This window comes from Gavia stellata, chromosome 7 (genome assembly GCF_030936135.1).
Source record: "Gavia stellata isolate bGavSte3 chromosome 7, bGavSte3.hap2, whole genome shotgun sequence".
NCBI classification, from domain to species: domain Eukaryota; kingdom Metazoa; phylum Chordata; class Aves; order Gaviiformes; family Gaviidae; genus Gavia; species Gavia stellata.
The window spans coordinates 36,827,471-36,853,450 of NC_082600.1; positions in this window are offsets into that span (position 1 = coordinate 36,827,471).

A 25,980-nucleotide genomic window follows, 5' to 3' on the forward strand; every position below is an offset into this window, starting at 1 on the left:
AAGTAGCTAGGAAAACATCTGCATGTGCATTACATTTACTTCTTTGGGTTCAGCTCAGCTAATGAGCTGGCTGCTTCCATGTAAATCAAGTCAACCAAAAACACTTAATGCTTTCATCAGGTGAGCAGTGTTCTGGAGTCTCTTTGAAGGTGGGGCCACATTCACTGCAGTGACTGAATGTTGCCCACATAAACACCCCATCTCAAAGATGTTGTTCTGTTTTTCAGACAGGCTTACAGTTGTTGAGAGGAAGCGTGCCACTGTGCCAGGTACCAGAAGCCAGACCAATTTACTTTGAATTTGTGGAAGGTGGGGGGAAGAAAGAAAACACCCAACAAAAATCCCACGAGTGGTTTTGGAGACATTAACAAAATAGAAAGCATGAAAAGCTGAGATCACATCTGGGATTTATCACTGTGTTTTGATAAACCTTTGGGTTTAGCCAGCACTCTGTCCTGCACTAGGGATTCAGCGAAATTACAGCACACATGTTCTCAACGGAGTTTGTCAGATCAACTTTATACTTGAGTGTTTTTGACTGATTAATTACCCGCATAGACAAGTGAGGAGTTCAGAGAAAGGTGACTTTTTCTTCTTCGGAAAGTTAAGCATGAGAAGTATTACTAGGGAGTGTGGCCATAATTAGAAGAATGGCAATTGTTAATTTCTTTCAATCCTAATTTAAAGGTAGCTTCTGGATCTTCTTGTAGAGTAATAGATCCAATCTACTTGATACATCAGATTGATGTGTTGACATATTGCTGGTAAAGGAGAGGTCCGTAAAAAAGATGCTTTTAAAGTTACTTAGTCTTAGGTTAGGTGTCCAGGGCCTTTAACAGTTCATGAGCACTGAGGTGCCTAAGCATGGGAAGCCAGCTCAGTTATCTGCTTGGAAAAGCCAGGGAGAGAGTCCTAGTTAACAAGCTTTAGAGTCATTCTTCTTTTACTACATATTTCATTATTTATGCAAAAATATGACAGCTTTGACTTAAGAGCTGCTAACGGCTGTATCCCTAGAATATTCTGTAGGTGAGGGCCCTGCCTGAATGTCTAAACATGCTAAGTTCATGCCCCTTTTCAATCTAGGCAGAAGAATGGCGTTAAAAATCATGTCCTACAATGTCTCTAAAGATGGACTGCTGGGCAACATGGAATTCACACCTCCCTTACTTGCCTGTCTTTTCTTTCAGACTCTGCTTCAGGGGAAAGCTGGCTGGATCAGGGTCTTTGGGGAAGATTAATTCAGAATGCCTGATGCAGGAATTCTGCAGTGATCCTACTGTTTGGGCAGTTTGGGCAAATCTTGGTCGAAGTAATGGAATGAAAAGCCATTGAGGGCTAAACAGAGACACTATGGCAAGCTGTGGAAATGCCTGAATCCCAAATCAGAGAGGACAGGATTGGGCACCTCGGTCATGCGTGTGTGCACTTGATGGCTATTTAACCCAGTCAATGGGAAACAAGGAAGAAACTTCTTTTCTATAGATTTGGTCCTGTGTTAGGCACCTCTTGAACCTGGTGTTTGCAGCCCAAAACCTTCTTCTTGATGCATAGCCTCTACTGTCCTTTGGAAATGCATGATGAACTCTACTTGGGATTTCACAGGTCAGAAGAAGTCAGAGATTTAAGGAAAAGTCTTCTTAATAAAAGCCTAGTAAATAAACTGTTTACATTCACCGTTTCAAACCCTGTCTAGTCCCTCAAGTAGGTGAAGCTACTGTCCTTACATAAAAGTAGGCTACAGAAGTGAATTCAAACTCTGCATGGCTAGACAAGGATCCCACCTCAAACTTTTGAGAACACATATCTAAATACTGGACTTCATTCCCAGTGCTGTCTGTACATTGTAGCCTGTGATTGTTTAATGAAAAAAAGATAGATAAGCAGTCCCTCTAGTTTTGTCTGAGACGATCTGGGACAACATCACCCTGTCTTTATTCCGAACAATGAAGGGTGGTTATTGGCCTCCTGAGAGGATACAAATGTAAAAGTTTATCACAACTAAGCACAGAGAAATTGGAATTGTTGCTTTGTTGCTCATTTGAATGTATTTTTTATCTTTCTGTTAATGGATAGTTTCTGCCTCTGTTTATTTAAAGGACGCTCTTGTTCTCTGCTTCTTGTTGGCATATAAATACCAGAATTGGCTTTAATCTTCCCTTGCGTAATTTAAAGATGTAACTTCTTAAGTCTTTTACTAAAAGATATGATATTGAGGTCTTATATCATACTTAGTCGTCAGAAAGTGCTTTTCTTCTTCCATCATGCATTTTAAAATGTGAAAAGCACAAATGGATGTCCGTGGTCATTTAACTATCTACCATGACCATTTCAGCATACATTCCAGGTGACAGTCCCTGTCCTGTGAGAGTACCTTCCTTCTTTACTATTGCTGCATGTTTCCATTTGGCTGTTTTTAAACACGCAGTTCCCATAAAGCAGGTTGAGAAAACCATGCAGATTACCCTGTATAAGTGGTTTGTTATCTTCTTCACATATCACTTCTTTAGTCTTTGTATCTTTCTTTCTTGAACTTCACTGGATATAATTTTGTCTTTTGTTCCGATAATTTATGAAAGGTGTTCAGCAGTATTTGACAACAATCTATCCCCATTCAAAACCTTCTTAGAAATACCCACATTGGAGGATGAGTACAATTTGAGGTCTATCTGTTAACTGGTTTTTAACTGATTTTACATGTGCTTTGTTGATTCTTAATTCCTCGTAGAAATCTTAAAGATCAGACTAGTGGGTCTCTAAAGCTATGTTTGTAATCTCAGAACAAATTGTACGTTCTGTTTTATGCAGAGTTATAGTAACTGTCATTAATAACTTTTACACTTTTTACCTGTATGGCTTCTATCACATATTGAAATGCACTTTTAAGAATATCGCCTGTATCAAGTATACTTTTCCTTCCAGGGCTTCAGTTCACAAGCAGCTTTTTTCTAAAATTGAGTTTTTTGCTTGCTTAGATAAGAATAGCTGAAGGAAAAAAAGTAGCTAATGTGGCAATACAGCCAGTTAAATTGCAATTGTCGTGACAAGTGTATGATATCCTCTGTATGTACCTACAGTCTTGTTACCGATGCACATTCCATTATGTGCTATTTTACTTTTGTAAGTAAAAGAGCATTTATGAAAAAATCAGACAGATGCCAGCCTACTGTGTATTTTGAAAGAAGTGAAAAATAGCATATCTAAACATAGGCCCTTTGTAACTCCAGATACCACAATATCTGCTGCCTTATGTGTGTCTGGCAATGGCAAGGGTAAGTGACAGAGTACAATGAAATGTTAAATTAGCCTGTAAGGGGTTCCTAAGGACAGAGGATACATTTTATTTAAAGAAAGTAACATTGTACCTCATGCCAAACTGAGGTAATTTCCTTCCCCTTTCTATACTTCCTAGGTTTCCAGATTTATAATTTTTTATAGCATTTGCCAGACTCACCTGAAGAAAGCATTACTCAAAGTCTAAAGGAAATATTTTTGTTCAGAATCCAGACCCATAAAGAATAACTACTGTATGTTAAAGAAAAAAACCTGTGTAATTTTACTACTAATTATGCACGTAAGCTGAATAAATAGACCACTGTTGCTGTGTTGAATAGAAAATTCACACATTGCTGCTTACAGCAATGCACTGGGATTGCTTTCTCTATCACTAGACCTAATTAAGGGATTTCTTACCATGTAAAGTTTGTCTTTCCTTGGAAGCCAAAGTAGACTGTGTGAAATAGAATATACACATGATCCCACTGACTGGGAGAGTTATTATTTTCGGTATCTGCTTGTCAGTTATTCAAGAGCTCAGCTATTTCTTGTTAGGAATAAAGGGGCTTTAGTTTAATTGAATTTACTTCAAATGTGTAATCCAGTGGTTCCAGGATTGTGTTGGCAACACTGATATTGATAAATTATTTCAAGGCCAAAAGGCCCAAAATTTAACCAGCAGGAGCTGGAGACACAAGGATATATATGAGTGTAAATTTAGCAGTAAGGTACCTCTTCTAGTCACAAAACTATTATGCAGCAGCTGCTTAAAATTGTAGGAGCATAAATTCCTCCAACACTTACATTTCTACCAATAAAGCTTTTTCAGTGGCTACAGCTGCTGCAGAACCCTGTAAGTCTATATAATAGTTAGATGGGTCAGGGAACTCAGTCGCTTTGCAGAGTGTGACTGGTTATCTCGCACTGAGCCCTTCCTAGCACTCCAGCTTTCCGTGTGCCATCCGTAGGCACCCGTTTCTCTCATGGCTTCACGCAGGCATCCAGCTTGGGTATATGAATTCTGCCCAGTAGTAAGACAAACACTGGTCAGTGAGTTGAGTCCTTTATTTCATATGTTGTGACATTACCAAATAAAGAGTGGAAACCTTTTGCAGTGCTGTATTGTTCAGACTCTCTCCGAGTCAGCATAAATCCACACAATGAAAAGTGAAGAACCCAAGAAAGAAGGCTGAGACTTCACAAAGTCCTCCATCCCTCTCTGTGAAAGATGCAGAACACGAATGGAGTCTGATATTCTTGGGAATGTGTGAGGATAATGCAATCGCTGTATGACACTAATCACAGAATTGCTTTTTCCTAATGCTAGACAAATAGGGTTTTTTTTACTAAGGAAAAAAGCATGACCTCTGTCTAGCTAGCCAACAAATTTCTCAACTATGTCCTGGTTTCCTGATTCATATTCACAGAAAAGTACACATGCTCCAATCTATCATCTCTTTTCTGAGTATGCGATATTATCCAAGAATATTTCTCAGCAAATTAGAAATCCAGATGAGTCACTGATTTCAACACTGACCCAGATCTGCCCATTTTATGTGTAAGAACATCTTGTACAAATATTTGACTTGGTTTCATTAATTCTTGAGCTGTGGGTTCCTCTTATTCAATACTTTGAGGACCCTGAGCAGGTGGATTGCCTTTGACTGGCGCTGTGGGGTGAGTGTCAGTGATGCTATGGTCACAGGCAAATCGTTCACTCTTGAACCAGTTAATGCTGCTTCTGCCTGACCTGCTGAGTATTTTGACTGGTTTATATAGCATATAAGGTCTGAAATTATATCCAACGGGAAATGCTGGAGTTAGTGTTTTCTTTATGCTATTTTGTGAGTATTGAGTCTTGTGATTACATTTCAGAAAAGGTTTTGCATTCCAATGGTTAAAGATAAATGCCTGAGATACCTTAGGTTGGCATCTCTCAGTTCTGCACCTTTAGTGACGTGCTGTCTGAGACAAGGAAGTTTCCCCTGAATTTGTTGGTGTTTTTCTGGTCTGCTGATTCATGTACAGCTGATTTGGATGAATATTAATGTTTAGATCAGCAGAACAGGCATTATGCTTTCATTGTAGAATCCTCCTAGCAATTTGTACTAATTTCTTCCCGGAAAATCTCTTCTGCATGCAAAAATGTTGATAATTTTCAAAAAGGATGGCCTAATCATCAGGTAAACCTTATAAAGCATGTTCCATGATGAGTTAGATAAATACATTCATTTGTATAATTAAATGTTAATTTCCTTAAATAAATCCTGTGCCCTTATTTTAAAACTAGTAATCAAACTGTTGCTGTAACCATGAGGGTCTACTGATACAAATGAAAGGTCTCATTTGTATGTCTTTCCAGCCATGCCAGTTTCTCTGAAAAAAAAATGCATCATCTTATCTTACAAATCCTAGTAAGGTAAATACAGAAAGTATAAAAAAGGCAGATGAAAGATGCAAAATAATTTAAAATATAAATGAAAAATTTGGATTCTATTAACTTACTTTTTTCCAAATAATGAGGGATTTTACCTGCACACTGTCCTGAAGCCCCCCACCAGAGTATAAACAATGAATCAAGGAGGATGCTCTCTCTTTTATTTCCCTATAGCAGAGAATGAATGTGGGTTTTAGTACTAGACTGACAAGAAGAGAGGCTATAGCAATGCTTCTAGATACTTTGAAATACCAGCTAAAAACAGAGTCCAATTTACATGCTTGGAAAAGATTTACTTGCTGAAAAGATTTACCTGTTCCCAGGCAATAAGTGATCCCATCACTTGCATCACTGGTACATCTCTGCTCACTTTTGGGTCTTTTTGTATATCGCATGTTAGTGGTAATACATTTTGTATTTTCTCATTTATACTTTGGACTTCCATATCAGACAAATGAGGTTGCTGGACTGCACAGACTTAGTTTGAACTGCTGAGGCAACTGCTGTTTTCTTTTACAGAAACCCCGTTTTATAAAATTTAATATATGCATGTCTATACTGCTTCAATGAAACTCCTTCTACAGCTAATAAAACTAACATATATGACATTAAAACTGTTAAAAGTTATAGAAATTACAGAAAATTTATAAATTATATGAATGGCATAAATCACTAGTAAGAGGATCCTGTGAAATCTGTTTTGTCTCGTGAGATAATCTCACTGAAATCAGGGGGAGTGCACAGCACAGAGATGGCATCTCCTGTGAACAGTCCTTTATGAGCATTACAATAAACTTGAACCCATTTGATTTCACAGGATCTACAGGTCCTGGGGTCGTGAGTTCTATAAGTGGATTTCCTAGTTTTTCAAGGTGCAAGTTCATGGTGCCTAGCCAGTTCCCACAAAGTACTGATTCAAAGAAAAAGTCTGCAAGCTGAGGTCTTTGGGTTTGACCTCTTTTGCATACTTAAAAACACCATTGTAATGAGAATCTAGCAGATATACAAGTTATTCCTTAAGTGGGCATTTAAATATATCCTATTTAATTTTTCACTCGTTCCCTTTACAATTGAAAGGAACAGTTCATTTCAGAAACCAGAATGAAAGCTTATACCTTTTTGGATGGCTTACTGGTATGAGTTCCAGAGATTGAATTTATTTCTCATCACTAAAAATACTCTATTTCAGGCTAGGACTGAGACCTCCTATTGGCAGTCTATGAAGAGGATCCAGCATTGTTGCTTGTACTATCTATACTTATATTCTGAGCAGGTGGAATATTTAAACAAGGTGTGATACTGTTTAAGACTATCCATACTGGCTATGGATATACAGGTACCTTCACTCATTCATGGAAATAAAAGAACCCAGCAAGCAATAGTATTCATTGCTGTTTCAAATCATATGGCTTGAACAATATATTAAAAGATGCCACTCTGCATCATGTACAAAAGCAGTAACTAAAAGCAGATTGCCAGAATTCACAGCACAGCTCATGGAAGACAGAGAGAGATTGAGTACTTTAAGTTCAGTCTTCCCTTTGCTTCATATTTTTCTTTCTTTTAAAAAGCAAGATGATTATGTCCAGTTACTTTGAGCCAAATTTTCTGTCTTCACTCCACAATGAAAAAAGTTGTTAAACAGTAAATGCAATTATATTTTCATATATGTGTTTAAGATTCAAAAAGCTATTTTTAGGTCAGGTCCTCCATATTACTAGAAAGGCCTCTTTCCGGTCCTTCTGGCTGACAGAAAATCAAATCCAGATCTAAACTCCAAGATTTTTTCCTCATGTTCTGTGATGTGCAGTAATAACTTTCAAAGCGCAGATCGTTAGAGCTGGCAAAGGAAGGCACCTCACATGTTCTGTTTATTTCGGAAAAGTATACAAGTAGTTTTGACTAGCATCAAACTTTAAGTTAACTGGAAAACCAAGTGTTGCAGCATGTTTTATCCTGCTTGTACCACTGTTGCAATGATTTTTGCTAGTTTGGTGCCCACATCTGACCTGCAGTAAAGTTCAATAAATTTCATGTTCTTGATAGGCTCAGTTAAGTTGTAAAAGATTTAAAAAGCATATGCCTATTGGCTAGCCAATTCCATTGAATAATTCCATGCCTTCATCAAAGAATTTATCTTTCTGAAGTCAAATTTCATTTTGAATCTGTTCCAGTGACAGTTTTGGTCAGTGACAAAGATGCTGACTGGTCCTCAGAAGGATTTGAGTTTTCACTTGAATTTTTCCTTGAGTGGAGATAGCACTATGAATTCTGAGGTTTTTAGATTGCAAACAGTCAATGGCTGTTGTTTCTTAGGGGAACGTGGAGCCTCTACCCTTCACATCACAGCTTGGAAAAAATAAAAATTTTTAATGATACATGAGCTTAGTCAAGTTCCTATGTCACTTCAGATGACTATAATGCAGAAAGGACAATCACTGCTGGAACTAACTGGCATCCTCTCAGGAGAGGTCAAAGACTAGTGGTCAAAGACAGGCCAAATCTGAAGCTCTTGTACAGGCCATAGGTAGTGTTTGACTTCTCTATTTGGGGAGGTGGGATCTGCAGAGAGAAAGGACCTATTATTATGAACTTGCCTATTCTTGATGTTGCTCAGATAGAGGGAAAGGAAAAGGAATAGAGGCTTCAGTGAAAAACCTTTACGTTTCTGCGCAATATCCTTGCCAAATCTGCTTCAGCATTTGCCTCTGCTTGAATCACATTGATTTAGCTGCAGGGAACCCTGATAAAAGGTACTTTTATAATACACAGAAGACATTTAGATTATATGTAAAATATATTTACTTTCAAAATTAGTTACTTAAAATCTATAAAACACCCTTATTTTGCCATGACTGAAACTATTCCTTCCTAGAGGTTAGGAGCTCCATCCATTCCAGTGGCGACATTCCCATTGATCTTAGAGGTTTGGAGTAAGACTTTTAATCCTTACCATGTTTGCTCAAAGTTATATTTTGCTTTGATACGAAAGTCCTCCTTTATACAGTATTTATTTCATTTCTATATTAATTTAAACACCTTCAAAGCAATGCTGGGAAAAAAGATGAGTGGAGCACCTTATATGAGTCTAGAGTCAGTTTCTAGATATACTACAAACAGGCTTGGTTATTAAGAAATGGAGGAGAAGCATGTTTTCTTATTACCCACATTCTATATATTCAAGTTACAAGTAATGGAATATTCTGCAGGGTAAAATACACTTCTTAATGCTCAGATGAATCAAGATTATTAAATCAGAAAAATAGTTGCATGGATATAAAATAGCAAAAGGTATGTTAACCCTGTTACATATCACTTGCATTTTTTCTGAATCTGAACCTAAGCCAGTATCTCAGGTGGTTGTGAGAAAGCAGTAGAAAATTCTGGCTGAAGAGGCATTTTGAAAGTGTAAATCTAATAAATGACTAAAATGACTTCAAGTAGTTAATGCTTTGTTGGGCCAAGCTCTGTTCTCCATTTTAAAGCCCTGCCAAGTTTATGTTGGTGTGCTGTAAACCAGGGACCTTTTTCTACCTCAGCTGCATTCTTGAAAACTATGTCAACCAGTGGAAATGACTCTGCTGGGGTTACACAGATGAAAAGGAGGAGAAATTTTTGACCTCCTAAAGAGTAAGTTATCTAAGTTAAATTTAAAAATGCCCTGATGACCAGCAAGTTAATTCTAGTACTGCAGAGAGTCTCAGGTTCTCAGTAGCTTCCACTAGTAAAATAGCTGTGATGGATAAAAGCATCTATGGGTGTAACTTTTCTGACTTTAATGCAGATGCAGCTACATATCAGCAGTAAGTATGGCTCTCTGCATGCTAGGTTCACTGGACTAACATTTTAAATATTAACTGTGAGCAGTGACAATTTTAGTCTTCCACTTCAGTTTGATTTTGCTGAAGAAAATAAATATTAAATGATTGTGAGATATTTAAATTAAAAACATAATAGAAAAAAATAATGTGCAGCTCAAAAGTAAGATACTAAGTTGTCTCTTCCCTTGAAAAAATAGGGGGAAGAAAGAGGTCTGACTACCTGTATATTAATATGAATGTATTTTACATGTGCCCAAGAACGACCATAAGTTCTTAAAATATTGCAGGAACTGCAAAGAAGTTTGGACAAATGATAAACAACTGAGGAAGTGATTTATTCTGGGGGCTTCCGTTAAAAGGGAATTTCAGTAAAGTGGGTGGATGGGAGTTTAATAAATACACAGAATGTATACACAAATACATCCACAAATGTATGTCATTGAAGGGAAAATGATGAGATACTGAAAACTGATGTGTGTTTTTAACCTTCTGCCATTCCATTGCATTCCAGTGGTTTTGCTTTCTAAGAGGCATGTTTGCACATCTGCTTGGAGGAGAGAGATTAGGCTGAAAGGACACCTCTCTAACCATGACTGAGGGAAGAAAACCAGAACACATTTCAAAAACATACTGAATAGATTAGCCATATGGTTTCAGTGCATTTCATTCATTTTTACAGACAGAAAACAAAAAACTTCTTTTACAGGCCAACAGCTCAAGGATTTAGAGACTGTAAGTGTAGAAATATCAAGACATGACAAAATACAGAGTATGTGAGCTGAGTAAGAATAGTCAGAAGATGCTTGTTCACTGTAGCACACCTGGCATTTAGACTCATTATTCATTTCCCTTCTCTGGTCTTCCTTATCATAATAGCTGTCTTCCAAGATATCAGATTCTGTCCCTGTTACATTTGACACTGAATGTATGCATGCAGCGATGCTACAGTGGGACTGTGACTCTTTCAACATAATCTGTTATTGTCTTTAACATACTGACCCTAAACAGTATTTTGGAATGTCTTTAGAGTGCCAAAGCATAAAATGATAATTCAGGTTTTTTTACTGATTCTGTCAAGTGACAATGTTTGGTCATCTATGGTCAAAGCATGAACAGTATTACTAACTTTGCTTTTCACAAAATCCTAGGAAAAGGAATCACAGAATCACAGAATCACTAAGGTTGGAAAAGACCTGTAAGATCATCAAGTCCAACATCAACCCAACACCGCCATGCCCATTAAACCATGTCCCACAATGCCTTGTCCACATGTTCCTTGAACACCTCCAGTCACGGTGACTCCACCACTTCCCTGGGCAGCCTGTTCCAGTGTTTCACCACTCTCTCAGTAAAGAATTTTTTCCTAATATCCAGCCTAAACCTCCCCTGGTGCAACTTGAAGCCGTTTCCTCTTGGAAGATGGGGAACAGAAAGACAGGAGCACGAATGGGCAGAATGCTACTGAAACATGATTATCTAGGAACTCAAGGGAAGCCAAGGACCATTCTGAGCAGTGAAGGGATGTTTTATACTCTGTGTATATTCTTACACTCCACCTCACTCCTTTCCTTATGATTCTTGTTATGTGGGCTTGTTGCATCTTACCTAAAAGTTTGCTGTAAACTGTTTGGGATACAGAATGTATCTTCCTGTGTGCTCCCTCAATTAAAGTACTTAGTAAAAAGAAATAAGTTATGCATACAGAAAAAAGCATATAGCTATATAGGAAGGACCAGAGTGAAACAGTGAAGCTACCGTTATTCAAATTCTGGGCAGGTTCTTTTTCAGATCTGGATCTAAACTCCATGATTCACAGCTTGATCTGTGGGTCAGCTGGTGGCAGCCAGCAGTCCAAGAGACAGTGTAATGATAAAGAGAGAATCCTCCTAGGAAAACAAGTAAAGCAATCCTGCTGCTGCTACCTTCCTGCCTTGTTATGGGAAGGAGTAGGTAATGTAGATGTGGCTTCCCCATTGCTATAGTGGTTGAAGGCACACTATCCATCATCCTCAGGTCTGTCATGATATTTCAGGTTTTAGTATTTTGGCTTAAGAATACCAAGTGATGGTGTTTGTTTTTGGAAAAGTCAGCATAGTTTTCAATGAATGTCAGAAATTTTTGCTTCCTAAAATCACTACCAATATTAAAACCAACTGCTACCTCTTGGAAGCTAAATCCTACCCAGGATTCTGTGAGTTAAAGGTTTTGAAAGAACCACATACTGGTCAGGGTGGTGCTAAAAGTGCAGCCTGAATTTAGGCTGTGGTTTTCATTTGTGTCCCTGAACCATGAGGACATTGTTTTCTTTAAACAGCAAGAAAGAAAAAAAATAAGTTCATTGCTGCAGTTTTACTGTTAGCTTGAGGAGATGTTGCATTCCAGGCATTGTGAGGCCCTGCACCATAGCATGCATTGGAAGTTTTCCAGGGACTGTAAATGGACTGCTTCCTGAACATTGTAAGCAGAAGTCTATCTGGGGGCAAAATATTTAGTGTTATTGTCATTTCAGTTGTTTAGCAGCCCATTAAACAGCAGGGTAATTGTCACCTATTTCCTAATGGACACAGACATCCTTATTACTAGCATTATTTTTGGAAGCATCTGTTAGATTTAATGGTAACTGGCAGTCTCAGAAGATGCCAAGGAAGAAATGATGGTAGAAATGTAACTGTAGTTCCATCCTTAGATCATGCCTATTTGAAATCTGGAATTATATTGTTTTTTTCAAGTTATTTAATGTTATTGTTTAAATAACTCATAGGTGTGCTTTAATATTTGCCATTTTTATATTGTGTGTGATCAGTTTGCCATTTTCATGAAGAAAGTAATCAAACATGGTTTTGGAATAATACTTGACTTTAGTTTGCTTTCTAGTAGTCCATTAATTGTGTTTGATATTTAAAATTCAGACTGTTTTGATTGCATACCCATGGTTAGGCATATTTTAGTCCCCATCCGCAGGTGTTAGCAAAGCTGTTCTGATACGCTCTCTTAACCTCCTGTCTCCTGGATAACCTGCATAGGACTTAAACAATTGGAGTAAGCAGTTACTTTGGAACATTTCACCCCCAGAAAAGTAACACTTATAGAAACCTTTTTTCCACAGAAATTGAGTACTTCATGTGTTTTGCCTGGTAATTTCAGACCTGTATCAGAATTAGTTCAGATACCTTTCATTTCTGTTTAAAGAAATGCATGAGCTTGTTATTGAAAAGTTGTGGGTAGTTTGTAAATTTCTTCTTTTAAATGAATCTGTGAGATGATCAATCAACCACTGTATACTGCCAAAAGTCTCACAATTCAGCACTCAAACAACACTTTATTCATACAGAACCCTTCTGTGCTCTATAGGTGACAGTGCCTGAGGAGGTACAGTAAGGGGAACAGAAGGCTACCTTCCTCATCTCTAACGTGTTTGGCTGCAGACACCGCTAGGTAAGATGCCTTAAAATGGTGTGAGACACAGTGTGGCAGTTGTGTATTTTTATGTAAGACTGTTTATTTTTAAAGCCTAAGGGAAAGGAGGTAAAGGTTTCCTGTATTCCATAAATACAGCTAGGTCACTGGATAGTGTAGCCTTGTGGTTGTCCAAAAGGAAATTCCGTGTAAGTTTATGTGATTATTAGACTCTGTCTCTGAGCTTGTTTTCATCATCTCCTGAAAGGCTGTTAGGAGAAAAGTGAAAGGTTAAAGAGAAGTTAGGGCTCGGTCCTGGGATGTGCTGAACACTTCACCTATCCCCCGTTCCTCCAGAGAAGTTAATGGAAAGTACTGTTCAGCTTTTCACAGCAGGTGCTTTGCACCTCCAAAGGTCGGTGGCGTCTGCACCAGGAACGTTTCACCCCACTCCTTGTGGTCTTCATGAAATGGTGAAAAGAAGTGAAGAAATGCAGCCTAATAATCACTGGAGATACACTAAGAAATAGATGAAAGACCTCCACTGAACACTAAGGTGCTGAGGGAAATGGTTTGAGTGATTCAGCATCAAGCACTCTTTCCTCTAAATAAATATAAGCCAATATCCCAGCAGAGCATGTCAGGACAAGGATCTACAAGCAGGACTGCATTTTAGATAGAGCTATCAGTGAATACCCTTATCAGTGGGAACAAATAAAGAACTGGTGGTTAGTTTTTGAAAATAAATGGGTCTTAACCCCAGTACACTGCCTGAAAGCTAATCTAGGAAAAGTAATTCTGTGTTCATAAACTGCCCCTCCAGGTTTATTTGGAATAGACCCAATATTCTTCATACCTCATTCTGCCTATGGTTGGGGCCTGCAGTTTTTAGCTTGTTGGTTTTATTTTGGGGCAGGTGTCAGGATGCTACCTGAAGATTATGTTTAGACATTAGGGGAAATTTTTATCCCACTGAAGTCAGGGGAATTTCTGCCATAAAAAAGTAGTTGGTTCAGATTTTATTCCAAATGTTCTGAACATCTTAACATTGGCTCAGATTATTTTTAAAAGAGTGAATGAAAAACATCAAGTCTATGTGGTGCGTTTAATCTATTTCCAGCACTGCCATAAAATGACTTGGATGAATATTCAACAAAATGTATTTTATAGGCACTCTGCATTCAGATAATTGCATGCAATCTGTTCTGCCTGTCAGATATTTCAATATGTATCTATAACAATTTTTTGGTGGTGTTTAGCATCATGCTTTTATCAAAATAGTAAGTAAATAATCATAAATGAGAGGAATTACAAGCAGTGTTTTCCCTTCCAATGAAATATGCAGATTATAGAGTTATGTACATGAGATGAATTAGAATTCATCCAACTGTCCACTGCCAAAATCCTACCCGTGTTGCTGACATTCCTGCTAATGCCATCCCTCAATTCATTTAAATTTAGAATATTTCAATAATGTTGGCTTGACAACAAGATGATTTTCTTTGAGTGTTGAATAATGAAAGAATTTCTGCGTTCCTCTGTCCCTTCAGAATACTAAACTGACAGTGCAGGTGGATGTTCTCTCCTCTCTGATGGAAGACTCAAATAGGTTCACTACTATATCTAACAAATGCAGTAGTTTTAGACAGCAGGATGGGAACACCAAGAAGGCACCATCACTCTGGGTGAAGATAAAAAAAGCTTTAAGAGGGTGATTTGAAATTTAATGAGGGGAGGCAGTCATACTTCGTTTTTTTCTGTATTAAGGGCTGTAGTCCACTCCTTGCTTTTAAAGATCTTAGATTTTGTATTTATTAGGGGAAAACATCAAAATGTTTGGTAGTAGACTTTCATTTAATCCATAAACTTTGTATTACTACTGTGATCCAGGGGAGGCAAAAATGGAGAGCAATTGCCTAAACTTTTTAAAGACCAGAAAACACAGGACAGGTCAATTGAACTCATTGGGATGAGAATAACTTTTCATTTTAGAAGTGAATAACTGGGCATATTCAAAATACTAATCTATCACAGAACCCAAAAAACCCTAAACAATTAATTATATGAGCTAAATTTTATACCAGATGTTTTAAAAACCAAGAGCATTAACTCAGGGACAATCTGGATTTCTCTGAGGCATTTGACTATATGCTGTTTAAACATGGAAAATATCTTTTGCTTGTCTGTTAGGTTTTACATTATCCAAAAACTCCCTAGTAATTTACATAACACAAAGAAAAAGTAAGATTGTGACACGGGAAGATCAACATTTTCTCTGCTTACAAGGCAAAAATAGTCTTTACTGAAAATACATTTAAATTATATACTAAAAGAGCTTGTAGCTGGGATTTCACTTCAAAACTTATCTGTACAGAGCACTTTATACTTAGGGAAGTGACTTGAAATAAATATACTATGGTTACCATTAAATGCTCCCATTTGCCAAAAGTTACCACATGAAACATCTGAGATCACAACTGTTTCCCCTGCAATTAGAACAGGATATATATTTGTGGTAATTTTGTGGTAACCAATGAGGATGTTCTTTGTGTGTGATTTCCGAAGTACTTGGACACATAGGTTGGAAGAAACAAAACAAAACAAAACAGGAACCATGCTTGATTTGATTGGAATAAAAGTAATCATCCCAAAAAACTAATCTGTACAGCTCTTCTCTCTGCATTTTCTTTGACTCAAAATACTGTTTTAGGCAATGAGCGTCTCTTTCCAGGTTACACTTGCATAAGGAAATGAAAAACAGCTCATGGTGTAATGAGAAGAGGTTTCTGATGTTTTCATCTTCTGGTGTCCCAGAAATACCAGGAAATCAGCCTCTTCAGAGGTAGGTACAGATGAAAAAACAGGGAAAAATGTTTAGTCCAATGGGTGAGTAAAGCTTCATTCAATCTCAACCAATTCAACTATTCCTCAGTCTTTCTTCTTATCTCCCACGATTCCTGAATGATTTCAGATGATTCTAAGATTTATTTCCCATCAGTACAAGCTTAACAGACGTGCTGCATCAAATTCTCAGTCCAAGTTGTATCAATTACAAGAAATTATTTTCATTTGCAATTTTGCTCTGAATTGAACCTAAATATGAAATAAAAATGTAAGAAAGAACAAAGCCATGTAATTACGTGACAAGCAATTACCACTTCATACCACTTCATATATATATGACACAAAACATCTTTTGGGCTGAATGTATTGAACTTTCACAGAATGAAAAAAGTATGTATGGCTACCAGATTCCACTCTGAGTCTAAAGGACTTGATCATCACAGGATTCAGTATTATAGTTCCGCATCTTTCCTTTTTTAATATAGAAATTTCCTTCCTGTACATAAAACCCAGCTGTTTGGGTAAATGACTACACAGATCCTCTGTGCTCAGTTGGATACTGCGCTAACTTTGTTCCTGTTGAGACAGTGACACAATTAAATATATAAAGTGATGCTAGTCACACTAGATGGTCCTGTTATTACCTCAAGATGTGTTCAGAAGAGCCCACACACTTCTGCCGAGGCATAACAAGGTGGGGAGCTGAAGCTATACCGAGTATGTATGCACTTCCAGCACTGCGCTTTGGTTAGGAATGCTGTCTTGTACTGAATCATTTCATCAGACATTTTTAAGATCTCACTAAAGGATTTTAAAAATACGTGTGGCTCCAGGAAAGCTTTACGGCTGGAATAACTTTGGAAGAAGTCTGACACTTTTACTAGCTTATGTTTTGAAGTGTTGGCTCTGTCTAAAGTTCAGTCACTTTTGGTAGGTGCATAAGAACAGATGAACAAACTGTATAGAGGAAGGACTAATACTCAGCTGCGATTATCTCCTAGTGATTTCTTTTTGTCATTTCCTGGAGATGTGCACCAGAGTCTCCTAATCTAGATGGTTACAACATAAACGAAAATTGCCTGGAAGCCATATGGGTTAAGTTTCATAATTTGTATTATTTGGCAGATCTCCACTGGATGTAAGACCTTCAGACACCTTTTGTTCAAACCAATAACAGAACTATAACTGCTGTAAAATATCAGGTTTATTTTCACCAACAGATTTATTATTCTTGCATGCTGAAGTTTTCTATTTATCTCCCAGAAGGATAAAATACATAGGAATGAAATACCCACTCCCTTACTCTAGTGTCAAGGAATATAATCTATATGTTCAACAAAGTGGCACCCCATCTCTCTACAGGTCTGCTGAATTATCTTACAGTGTTCACTGCTTTTACTGAAGATTAGCCACATGGGTGTCATCAATTTCACATAGCTCTAAGTGTACATGTCCCACCCACGTATATTGCTATTCATGATTTGTACTCCTTTTAGGAAATTCAACACAAAGCAGAAATTTTTGGTTTTAAAGTCTTGTTTTAACCTTAAAAAACATCTTTGTAAAAACAACATTGTATGATCTGAATCCATGTTTCAATAGTTTGCGTACAATATTTTCTCAGTATACATGTAAGAATCATCATCCCTGAGGCAAACTGGATATAGCTAAACTTTCCTTTGGTGATTGTTAGCAGGCTGTATTCCAGATCAGATTCCTTGCACACATTACACTTACATAAGACCAAATATATTTAACTGGGCCTTTGAATACATTGGAAATAGCATGAAATTAGCCTCTTCAGTAGTATTCTTGAAAGACATCATAACAAAATGATGTCTAAAAACACATACCAGACTTTTCATGAAACTCTCTCTGTCTTTAAAATCCACAGCAAAACACCTCTGTTCCGTTTGACATGTCTTTTCAGTGTTTTCTTCTGGAAATTTCAAACCAGGGGCAAGAAACATTAAAAACAAGATTGACTCCTCCTTAAAGTAATAAACATAAATAAATAAAAATTTGTCTGCTCTCTGAATAATCTGTAGAACATACATGATTTACTCTTCTAGTGTAGCAGCTGTGAGCCCTGTCAAGAAGTAAGTCAACACAACAAAAATATAAAAGAATAAAAAGTGGTCCACTTATTTCTCATCCTGATATTGTATTGGATTTATTAATCTCTGTGGATTTATTAATTTCTGGGTCTTGACCTGAATTGAGCCATTGCTTGATTTCAGGTAGATAGATACATTTCTTTTAAGAAATATGACTGCAAAATACATGCTCCCTAGTAAAACAGTTTGGCGATATGAGTAGAACGTAAAAGCGTGTTGAATTTAAAAAAAGTTTGGACGGGCCTGTTAAGTACAAATCTAGTTATGGCAGTGCAGTGATGGATAACAAGCTAATGATGAAAGAAATACTGAGTGATCTGTAAAAGCATCCTTATTCTCTCTATTATTTAAAAAAGATATCAAATAATTTCTTGAGTGTGAGAGGGCAAACCTTGGTATTTAGCACGGAAAAGTGGGCTGCAGAGCTCAAAGTACTTCAGGGCCTTGGTAATGGTTGTCTGCAATAGGATGAGATCCCTCTCTCTGAGCAGCCCAGTGCATCAGAGATCCATACTATGAAGAGAAACTTACACGTATGCCTGGAGTTTCTGTACCGTTCTTACTGTAAATGGAAACTAAGATTCTAAGTTTCCACTGCAGTCCCTCTAAAGCAGAATAATGTGCATTTTTTTTTGGCTAGACATTTCAGATATCTACTCTCCAGCAGAGTCCCCACTAGAATTGTGTTGGAGCATGGTAATCATCTGACAGGTTGTGTTCCGTATTCTTTGCATTTTGTGGGCATCTAACACAGCTGCTTTGCCATCTAATCATCTTCCATAAAAAAAAAAATCAATTATCTTTTACAAAGACTTTCTAAAATAGTAGTTTGAAGAGAATGCAAACCTATCTTCCAAAAGTAAAAGTGCTGCAATCAAAACTTAACGTAAATTGTTTTTTATCTGGTTTTCCTTTAAAACTTATTTAAAACGTTACTAGCCATGTTTGGTCAGAAAAAATAGCTAGCTGCAAAACTATCTTTTTATTTTCAGGGAAGTCTGGTTTTATATGAAAATAATAAACATACATCTGGGCCTTCACTTATGAGTAAAATAATGTAATCAGACTGACTGCTGCCTTGAAAGGCAGCCTGAGAAAGACATTGTGTCAAAACTCATGGTTTGTCTCATGAAGAATACATTACCTTCTTGTTTAAATTGAAACCCACGTTTTGAGTCTTTTTCTATTCTCATGTTCTGCCTGACATTCTGAATCTTTCCTTACACATCTTAAATCACTGTGGTTCAGTTGGCGTGAAGCTAAAACTACAGTCCACTACTTGTGGACTCTGCAATACTACTGGGTATAACCTGACAAATGTAGTTGGAGTTATGTCCCACCTTTTGCTGTTCAAGGAAAATTTCTGGATTCAGTCACGTTCTCTTTACCTTCCTGCATGTTATCATCAGCTACTGGAAGAGACTTCTAACCCCTAAGTGCTGAATCTGTCTCATACAGCTTTGCTGGGGCATACAGTGCTTTCTTTTGGGTCCTCTGGGGCCTTCCTGGTGAGCCAGTGATTATGTTGCTATCTGTTGTTTGCCTTCATGGTCAAACAATGCCGGCTGAGCCAGGTTTGCAGATAAAATTAGAACCTTTAATTAGACCAAGTGTTATTGCTGGGTAAAGCAAACAGGCTTTCAAGCGCCTAAAATCTTGAGGCTAGAGACAAGTTTGTCCATCTTTTCTAGCTATCTGTCAAAAGATATTATTTCTAACTGTAAATTTTGTGTGATCTGGATGTGGAGCACTTGTAAATGTTTCACAGTCACCACACTTGGAATACCTTGTTTTACCAGCTGCCTTAAATCACAGTGAACTCAAGTCAAGTAAAATATAAATAAAAACTTTCATTTATAATATCCAAAATACACAATGCAATTGTCAGTTTTTATAAAAAAGGTGAAAAAAACAGAAGAAAAGCTATATTTAACCTGCTTCCATGAAATTAAACTTTAAAGATGTCTCTTTCTCCTTCACTGTCTTGTAAGGCATAAGACTTTCCATCATTTGGCATACTTTATTCTTCTAGTGGCAATCTCGACAGAGACCGTCTTTAGGTAGAACATGTTACAACTATTGATTTTTAAATCCTGGTAAGGATCTAGTCAGATATAATGTTTTCTTGATACTTCTTTTCTCCAAAAGTCCATTTACTTCTACAATTAACTTATCTGAAGGTAATAATCTCATTCCTATAGCTGAAATAACACAATATAACACAAAATAGCTGTCCAACTACGCCTTGTTTCTTAGTCCTGTTTTTGTACAAAGATCTGGGAACAAGCAATTAGTTATCTTCTAGAACTGATATTGGTCAGAGTGTTCATAAATTATTGGTGATTGAATCCTGATCAATATATCACCAGAACATTACAGTAAAAGCCTCAGTGAATGCAATGAGTTTGCCTATGTTGCCAAGTCATAATCTTCCGGTCAATATATTTCCTACAACATCCTGATTGGCTGACTGCTTTGGTCCGGACTGTGGGCGAAACATGAAAGCCAACAAAAAGGGACTTTCATAATGTATTCAAGGAAGAAAGAAACAAAACCCAAACCACAACAAATAAACACAAATAAAAGCAGAATGTACAAACCCGCTAGAAAAAGGAAAATACTCAACTACTCATATTCTGTCCTTCAGCTTATGGTGCTTGTAAATGATAAAGAAAAGATGTTATCTCATAGAAATGTTTGATCTCTCCTACCACAGCCACTGTTTTGTTCTTGCACTCTTCTTGATCTCACATATGCCAGTCTGTGCAGCCCAGAGCAGATTAGCAGGGACATCTGCAGTAAAGGACCATTGCACAATTTTTCAAGGATTCCACCACTGGCCATTCATTGAATGTAATGCTGAAAGGGGATTTAATGCATTCAACCTATTAGATTAATAAAAATGTTTATATATAGTGCATATGAAATCTGACTATTTTCTGTGTATTGCAGCTGTAAATACCTTTTCCCTTTACCAAGTCCTAGACAGTATGTTTCAGTAGAGAGTAAAAAGTTAATTGATTCTAGTTTTCTAATCATTGCTCAGTCTTCATGGTCTATCTCATGACTCTGACTGCAATGCCAAACCCAGCTTTTGGCTTGAAATTCCCCAAAACTTGGTAGCGCCAAACCTGATTTTTTTGTCACGCTTATCTGTAATTTTGTACTCATATACCTGTATTTTAAATGTGTTTTTATCATGACCAGACATGTACCTTGAGAGGTGCTTAACAGGCGATGATAGAAAATGCAAACTACAGTGTTCATTTGTTCTGTTCAGTGGTGTAAACCTTCAATTAGAGACTAATAAGCTGTTACCCTATATAGGGCATCTTTAAATATTTGGTATTTACAACATAGTACTTGTATATATTTACGTAAATAGAGTTTTATTAGGGAACTCTATGCAGCTTATGGCAGGCACTGGTGTAAAATAATATGGTAGAAGTAAAAAGGAACTGAACAGTATGTCCTTGTTTCAAACGACAATAACAGCTTCAGATTTCAGGAGTATGAACTTAATTCTGAGAAATACTGAGAATCATCTTAACCAAAAGTCTTGCTCAAACGCATGGTTAATCAACACTTATTAGCTTGAAGCCAATTGCAAGAAGCTGAAATCATTCCTGAAGTTTTTACTTTTGCTTAAGTGAAAAGTCAAGAGTCACTGTAGCTTTTGGATTGATTTTAGTTTAGGATTTCCATTTCTCACTTTCCATCAGCATCCCTGGGAGTACAGTGAGGCACAAAGACCTAAAGTGGGTTGTACGGGCCACCACGGTACTCCTGGGTATTAATAGACATTGTTCTTTGTTCTGTACCTTGATCTAAATGAAGAAGAATGTGATTTCATTGTAGCTGAACAGGTACTGTCTATGCTAAAACTCCTTTGTTTAATCCAGCCACAAAAGGACTCAGAGGAATTATGTACTTCAGAGCTCAAAGTGCTTTAACAGTGTGGGCTGTAATTTGATAGAAAACATTCCTAAGTGTGTGTTTTCCTTTTTTGTTCTTACTAATTGCATTTTTAAAATTATAGTGGTGGGTTTCACTAATGTACCTTCTGCATTCATGTGCATCTATGGGCATTTTGAGGGGCTGAGATTTTTTAAACAATTTCCATTCAAAAATCACTTGAAAGGTTAGGTTCCTGCAAAAGACTTCATCTTAAAAAGAGTTTTAAAGCCAGAAAAATAATATCACCTCATAGCAATAATTCATGTTTTAAAGTACAAGCCATTTCTAGTCATCGAGCACACAAGAAAATTATAATCTTTAACTATTTTAACTAGTCATTCCTTCCTGCCTTCTTTCCTCCTTTCTCATACTTTGGAAACCAACTAACATTCTTCCTGAAAAAATTACCTAAAAACTGTTCTTGGCTAGCCATTGTATGTGCCGAGGTTTCAATACTGAGAGCATGTTAATGGCCAAATTATAAACCCTTGAGAATTAGAATTCAGAAGACAAACATTAACAGACCCTTAACTGCAGTAGCACAAACCAAGATGCTATAAATTATGGGGTGGTGGTGTTAAAAGCACTGGCTTCCTGGTATCTGGCACCCAAAACCTTTTCATTTGGGTATGTATCAGGCTGCAGAGAGGTTGCCACTTGCCACTTGGCCAGTATTCAGCTGGCAGAGATGTTTGTTTAAAGTTCAGGCCAATCGATGGCTCAGGCCTGCAACTGAATATTTTGTTGTTATGCCATGAGAAATATTTACCCTTCTCTGTTTTTTTCTCCTTCCTTCAGTCATTCACTCTCCTACCTAGGACTTCTATGTGAGACAATACTTGCCAGGTTTTGCAGCTATATGAATGAACAATTCTAGCACAGTATTTTAATGAGCTAATTTCCATCTTTATAAATATACATGCAGTCAGGATAGCTTCATGGATTTTTCATGGATTTCTCATTGATCATGGGCATGTGCTTGTGGTATGCCTTCCTTTGCATGAGCACATGCTGTGTTTGATGCCAGGGTCAAAAGGAAGCTTTGAATACGGGCTTCTCAAAAACTGCCGTTGCAGACTTCATTAAGCTGAAATTGTCTGTAAAAGGAATTTTTATGCCCTCTGTTGACCAATAGCTACAATGTGACACAAGTCTGTTTGTTTATGCCTTGTACAACTGTGACATAGTGCAGGAAGTTTAGCATCACTGTTCCCACATGCTGTTGCTGGCTATGGGAGCAGCAAAGCTTTTGGATACAGTCAGCCAAGTCAAGCACATGGCTTTTAGCATGTTCTTTCCAACAAAGTAAACAAGGGGCCTACCCTCTATGTTTATCTCTGACTCAGGTGAACTTTCACATATGTGAAATTATTGTCTGCATACTGAACTGAAATGCATCAAACAGCACTGTTATTTGCTAGTCTGATACAATTTTGCTGCTTATCACTAAGGGGCACACTCTTCATATTCTTTGAAATGAACCAGACAAAAAGTACCTAAAGCAGGGGATGCTAGAATGGGTCATAAACAATTTCTTAGGCATTGCTCTTGTACCTTTTTATTCCTTCCATTGTGTTTAAAGTGTAAGAAAACAGTTGTGAAATGTATTTCCCCCTTCTAGTGAAGCAAAACAGCCCAACTCTTGTAATTTCTAGAATGCTGAAACCCCTTTCCTGAAGAAACATCTCACCTCCTGAGTTGCCACTGGCAGGTGCCTTAGAGCTGGATGAAAATATTCCACCAGACAGAGATCTTGTCTAAGGTAAGATTCTTCCCCACACAGGGTTTGGGAGTGATGCCTTAATAGTAGTTTCAGGATCAAGAGTTAAACAAACAGAACTTCTCATGAGCAATATCCTGTGATGTTTCAGCAGCTCCTTCCTTGCCACTGTCCTTTATTTCTCGGTTGGTTGCCTGGGTCTGACACTGAAACCATTCCTAATAATAACCGCGTATGGCCAAGGCAAAATGAAGTCTCTTTTGGAGACTTCCAAAGAGATAAAGGGAGAATCACTTTTTTACTCTGCATTTGACCATAGACCCTCACCCACTGTTTTTGTTTGCAAGTATGCTGGGCAAAATAGGTTGGAGTATGAGAGAAAAATACCTGGTGTTTAAGAAATTTGTATTTATTGTCTCACTGCACTAATAAGGTACTTATTAACTTGCTTCAGGCCAGACTAGCTCTCAGTGAAAACAAAATTTCACTAGATTAGGCTTCACTATGCTTCCCAGGCTTTACACGTGTTCACATAACTGCACCTTTGCCCTGTGGAAGGACAAAAACGTCTACCATAGAAATTACACAGAACACGGTTACACAGAGCCAATGAATATGCTGCATGATTACTTTGCAAAATACTCTCTCTGTTAATTTGAGGGGGAACTGTAAGTACTAATATAGTTCACAAACCTGAACAGTCAAGAACACTAACCCCTGAGTAATTCTGTGTTTAATCCTAGGTTGTATCTCTGATAAGACATGTTACTTGCTCCCAAATGTTGAGAGATTATTTGTTTGGAGTCCACTGTTTGTGTGCATAAAACCTTCCTCCAGCTGAATTCTCATCTACTTATTTGTAAAACCATCTTGTTGACCTGAATGTAACCAGCTGTGTTGTCAGATAGCAGTGCTTTAAATAAGGACCCACTGAAATGGATTAAAAAGTCAGTTACTCAAAGGGCAACAAGTTGCACAGGACAGTAACATTGAAAAATTGAGGATGGTAACTTCTTAAACTGCTCAAATGTCATCTTCTGGAGCACATCTGGACTCCATCCATATAAATAGTACTCTGATGAAAAGCCCTGTTCCAGGAATAGCCTGTGTCCTTAATTCGAGGGCTAGTATGGTCCACAGAGAATTAAGTGTGATAAGCAGTTGCACTCTACACAGTCCCATGGGAAGCTGTAAAAGCAGTAGGTCAGATCTAATTCCTCACTCCAACACATAATAGATTGTCTCCTATTGTTTTTGTTTTATTTTGTTTTGTTTTGCAGAACTAAATCCCTTGTCTTTCATTAGGAAAAACTTAAAGCTAAATCTTCGTATGAGAATAATGTGGGAACATATGGGATAGCCTTACATTTAGGGAATATCAGCTATTGCTCTGTTCATGATTTGTAGTATGTGATATTGTTGGCATGTGGACAAAAAAAGTGGTAAACGGGCAGGGAGAATGGTAACATTTAATAATGACCCTTGTACATGGTATATTCACAGGGCAAGTAACCAGTGCTACTTGATGAAGTAAAGCAAAACAAATTTAGACTGCTTATAAGGAAAACATTACTTAATTGCAGCAATCTATTAGATTATGGAATAGCTTCCCAAGGGGAAAACAGGAAGCTTATTGTCTGAGTCATTTAAAAAGAACTTCCATAAAGCTCTGGAAAATATAGTGTAAAAACAGTAACATTTTGGCAGAAGATGGAGCATATTGCTTAATATGTCTCTCTCTTCTCTAATATCTATGCTTTCATAATTTTGAGGCAGATTCTAAAACTGAAGGTTGATATCGTCAACTGCAAAGATCTGTAAATTTGATCTCAGACTGATTCCAGTTTAGAACTGGACTCTGAAATTAGGAAGCCCAGCAGTAGAGCAGGGTGCATCTTACACAGGAAAGCCCAAAGCCAAGGTTGTCTTAATTTGAAAAACTGGATCAGGTTCATCTCTAGTATAGGTATATTTTGCAAACTTTTAAGAACCTGAATTGAGTCAAAAGTGGGTTGGGGGTGAAGTTGGAGTTTTATGAATTTGGGTGGAAATTTGCAAAACTCAGGTAAAACCTAATTTGAAAGTACTGGCTGAATTCCACTTTTACCCTTTGATTTTATTAAAAATCAAGCCAAGGGGATAAAAATAGAGATGGTCCAAAACTAGAACATACACAAAAAGCCTGGAAAAGAAAACGTATTTCATTTGTTCAGATGCAGACAATACTTGTATATAAACATACTATGGTTCCTTCTTACCAGTTATTACAGATAAAGCAGTAAGGAAAAATTCAGAGAACTGAAATATTACACAAAACTCAAGCAGCATTCATAAAAAGCCCTGGCAGTTGGGTTACTTTTGCTCTCTATAGCATTTTTGTTCATCTGCTTTTTTTTCTGGTGATATCAGTGG